Raw genomic sequence first — 4,998 nt, forward strand, 5'->3', positions numbered from 1 at the left:
TCCTCGGCTGCTTGGGCAAGCAACACCTGGCTCTGCGCAGGTAAGGACTGCAGGCCCCGCTCCCGGTCCCACACCGGCCCTCACCTTCCCCGCCCAGGTGAGCCAAGCTCACGTCAGCGCCTCGCCTCGGGACGCCGCGGACCCATCTGCCGTCCGGCCACGCCTCCCAGGTGTGGCCACGCCCCACTGCGTTCAGGATTGGCGGGTTGCGAGAAATATGATACTCCGTGTTCCTGGGCAGCCCAGCACCCCACCAGCCCCTTCCCCACCGCCCTCCCCCGCTTCTAATCCGGGCTGAGAAAATTCCGGGACTGGGGTCTAGACCTGACCCCTTGGGGCTAGTGGTCTTCTGAACTGGAAGCAACTGGGAGGAAAAATAAGTCGAAAAGACTTAGATCTAAGTCGAGAAGGTGCCTCCCTTCCTTCATGCCCCATAATCCCCCTGCGATGTGGAGACAGTTAACTACAAATAAGGATTTAGAGATTCTGTGTTGGCCCTAATACCTGTGGGCCTGTATAAGTGGAGTGGGGTATGGGGAAGGGAGGGACTCGGGACACTTGGTCCCTTCTGAGGGAAGACCTGTGGCCTACAGGGCAGGAATCCTGCCTTCACTCTGCCTTTTACCCCTATGACCCCGAGTGAGTTGCTTAGCTGCTCAGTTTCAGTTTCCTCATCTATTCAGTGAGAATAATAGTCCTGCCTTTTCCAAATACTATCAGGTAATGATTAAAAGCATGGCCTCTGGAGCCAACTACTGAGATTCAAATCCAACTCCATCAGTTACTACAGACTTGGGCAAGTTTTTTAAGCTGTCTGGGCCTCAGTTTCTTATCTGTAGAAGGAGGTAAATAATAGTACCCACCTCAAAGACGTGTTGTGGGCATTCAAAAAATTACTTCATATAAAGTGCTTGGAACAGTATTTGGCACTTTCCAAGTGCAGTATAAATACCATTTTTATTGGTGTGAGGATAAAAAGTACCATATTGGCATTGCCTCATGGAAGAAACAGACATCTACTGTTACTTGAAATCCAAGGCCTGTATGTCCCTTAACAGGTACTTGATAAAAGTTCTCTCACCTTTCCCACTGCAGAGAACTCCAGTCCACGTAAAGTGCATGCTTACAGTGAGCTGTGTACTAGCACATGAGATGTGGAAGCACTAGGCTGTCACAGGTAAGAAGGGGCATAAGCAGGGTACTTAGGTTTTGGAGTTTAAAGCAATGTGTGAGAGACCATGATGGAGTAGTGTTATGACTGAATTGTGTCCCCCCCAAATTCAGATGTTGAGGTCCTATAACCTGCAGGATCTCAGAATGAGATCGTGCTTGGAGATAAAGTCTTCACAGAGGTAAGCAAGTTGAAATGCAGTCATTAGAGTGCGCCCTAATCAAATACAACTTGTGTCATTCTAAAAAAAAAAAAGGAAATTTGGACACAGAGACAGATAGGCATTGAGGGAAGATGATGTGAAGAGACGCAGGGAGAAGACAGCCATCTTCAAGCCAAGGAGAGAAGCCTGGGACAGATCCTTTCCTCACTCAAAGTCCTCAGCAGGAACCAACGTTACAGACACCTTGATTTTGGACTTCTAGCCTCCAGAACTGTAAGACAATAAATTTCTGTTGTTTAAGCCAGCCAGTCTGTGCTACTTTTTTGCAGTAGCCCTAGTAAACTAATACAGATGGGTTGGAGAGCTCCAGATTTGGTAATACTGTGGACTTGATTCCTAGTCCCAATTCAGCCTAGGGACATAGCTAGCAAAGGCCTGGGAAGGCAGCAAGGCCCAGATCCTGACTCAGGCAGCCTGTGTCTCAGTCACTGCTTGTGGCCACTCTTCCCTTCACTTAGGGGAAGGGAAGGGCTATCTCATCAGCACAGCCAGCCTATTACTGCTGATGAGCTCACCGGACAAGCCATATCTTCCATCAGGCCCAGGGCTGGGCTCCTGAGACCAAGCAAACAGTCCACTGCAGGTGTGTGTGATGGAGGAAGACCACCAGGAGAGTGTCATTTGAGGGGAGCAAAAAGCCCAATGGCACACAAGTATGAGTGCACACACAGACATTCACTTTTCCAGTAGCTGAAATTACCATAACTAAGGTGATTTCTTAGTGATCTTCTTTGGAAGACACATTTTTTTTTCTTCTGCTCTGTGTGGCTTGTGGGATCTTAGTTCCCTGACCAGGGGTTGAACCCCAGGGCCACAACAGTGAAAGCTCCAAATCCTAACCACTGGACCACCAGGGAATTTCCTGGAAGACACAGAGTTTAGAATCAGAAAATTCGAGCTGGGAGGGCCCTTCAAATCCTCTAGTCTAGGGATGAAACTGGCTTAGAGATGTTTGTTTGACCCACACGTTTTTTGGTTTTTTACTTTTTTTAAAATTTTTTGGCTACATTGCGTCTTCGTTGCTGCACGTGGGCTTTCTCTAGTTGCGGCAAGCTGGGGCTACTCTTCGTTGCGGTGAATGGGCTTCTCATTGCGGTGGCTTCTCTTGTCACAGAGCACGGGCTGTAGGTGCATGGGCTTCAGTAGTTGCAGCACACGGGCTCAGTAGTTGCAGCATGCGGGCTCAGTTGTTGTGGTGCACGGGCTTAGTTGCTCCACGGCATGTGGGATCTTCCCAGACCAGGGCTCGAACCTGTGTCCCCTGCATTGGCAGGAGGATTCTCAACCACTGTGCCACAAGGGAAGTCCCCCACACAGTTTTTTAAACATTGGGAGATTTCACCTAAACATCCAGGTCCTTAGCATCTCTTGAAGAGTCAAATGCTCTGGACAGCCTAGGTCAGCATTTCCAACAGGCAGCAGCTGCCCATTTAGAGGGAGTCTACAGGTAGCAGTCAGGACAACCCCATCATATTGGATTCACTCATTTACTTTAATTTCCCGATTCTGTAGGCATATGAGTTTGCAACCTCTAGTCCAAATATCCCTTTTTTAAAGGTGAGAAAACTGAGGCCCAAGGAGGTCAAGTGATTTGCTTAAGGTCACATAGCAAATTAGCCACAAAGCCAAGACTAGAACCCAAGCCCAGAGCTCTTCCCACTTGGACCCTGTTCAGCACCCCAGCCAGACTCTATTCTGACTGTGCTGCACTGGTCGTTAATTTTTTTGGGTTTTTTTTTTTTTTTTTTTTGCGGTACGCGGGCCTCTCACCGCTGTGGCCTCTCCCATCGCGGAGCACAGGCTCCGGACGCGCAGGCTCAGCGGCCATGGCTCACGGGCACAGCCGCTCCACGGCATGTGGGATCTTCCCAGACCAGGGCATGAACCGGTGTCCCCTGCATTGGCAGGCGGACTCTCAACCACTGCGCCACCAGGGAAGCCCGTTAATTTTTTTTTTAAGTTACCCATGCATCTAGACACTGTCGATATTATGGTGAACAACTCCTGTGTCACCCTACTGAAGAATCAGTGAAAGGGAATAAAGCAGGAGGAATTAAGGTAGAGATCAGGAGGAAACTCCTGGCTCTTCAAATGATGAGAGCTGGCGATAGGCTACCCTGAAGTCTCCTTTGCTTGAGACATACCTCATCTGCTTGGTCTGAGGAATAAGAACATCTTGTGAGTCTCTGCAAGGGCTCTAGAGGAATCAGTTCTTCTATGTTCTCAAAAGAGCTCTCACGGGATTCAGACTTCCCCAGTGTGGCTTGAGCCTGCAGTGTTCCCAGCATTTTGCCCTCCGTCCCTGCTCAGGTGAGGCATTAATGAGTCACTTGTGAGTCTGAGTTTCAGGCAGTGGGATGTACGTTTGAACACAGAGGCCGTGATTCATAACTACAGGGAATCAGGGAATTTCCCTCTCTGGCTCCCAGGCAACTCTTACCTGGTGAGGAGGGGTCTTTTTCACCACCCTGTGGCTTTGGTCTCTGCAATATCAAACATAGGACAATAAAGCCCAAAGTCCAAATGTGACCCAAATCCCACCCTCTTCTTGGCAGAGTAGAGGGCATGGCAACTGGAACCTTTCCCAATGGCTCGGTACAGTGGAGAGTGTTCCTGGAATCAGTGACAGCAAATAATCTCAGAGACTGGGCTGCACGTCAGTGGAGCTCCTGAAGAAGGAGTAGGGACTTCAAGCTAGCTAAACAATCCAATTCTGTGCTCTCTCAGAGGAACTCAGACCCCAGCCAGCCTCTGGAAGGCAATTCTGGAACCCACCAAGTCTACCCCAAGTCCTTTCTGGGCCCTGGCTTATCTCTGGCTCCATCAAGTGTTTCAAGGTACTGGGGCCACCGATGGGCCTAACACATTGCCTGAACAACAACCTAAATTGTAGTGCACATTGCTGTTGCCCCTTCCTCTGTCCCCTTACCCTCCATAGACTGCATCCCAGAATGCAATCCAAATCCTAGAATCACTGAGCTTTCTGCAACGGAAGCTGCAGCACAAATCCATAAATGAATCTATCTCACTTTCCAACCCAGACAATGAAACAAACTTTGGCCTGGGACTTTAGGAGAATTCTCCACTAACGTGTTCAGAATTACTTGTTTCTGACTCTCTTCTTATCCTTGGACCAAGCTGAGCACTGGTAAGTGTTCTCAGAGAAGCAGCTTTCTTTATTCCAAACTTGGATCTGTATAAGAGGAGGAGGAGGAAAAAGAAGGCTCAGTAACTCCCTTGGAAGTACGCTGCCCACCTGGGGCCCTCCCTCCAAACTTCTTCCCTTCAGCACCAATCTAACAGTCCACTTCCATCTCCCCTGGCAAAGAAAGTTGTCACTGGACCTGCAGATAAAAGAGCCAAACAAGAAGTTACAAGTACCATGAGCGTGAGGGTTCATAGTCCTGATTTCAAATATGTTTCCCTGTTGGGACAGAGCAGTGTCCTGATTTTGACTTTGGTCAGCACCAAACTACCTATCCTTTGATTATCTATGGCTATGATATGAGATCGTGGATATGAAAGCTCTCTGAAATTGGACAAGTGCTGTGTGGATGGGAGGGCTTCTCACTGCTATTATCTGCTTTTTGTTTCCTCCTGTAAA

This window comes from Mesoplodon mirus (genome assembly GCF_964341445.2).
Source record: "Mesoplodon mirus genome assembly, contig: HAP1_SCAFFOLD_1008, whole genome shotgun sequence".
Taxonomy (NCBI): Eukaryota; Metazoa; Chordata; class Mammalia; order Artiodactyla; family Ziphiidae; genus Mesoplodon; species Mesoplodon mirus.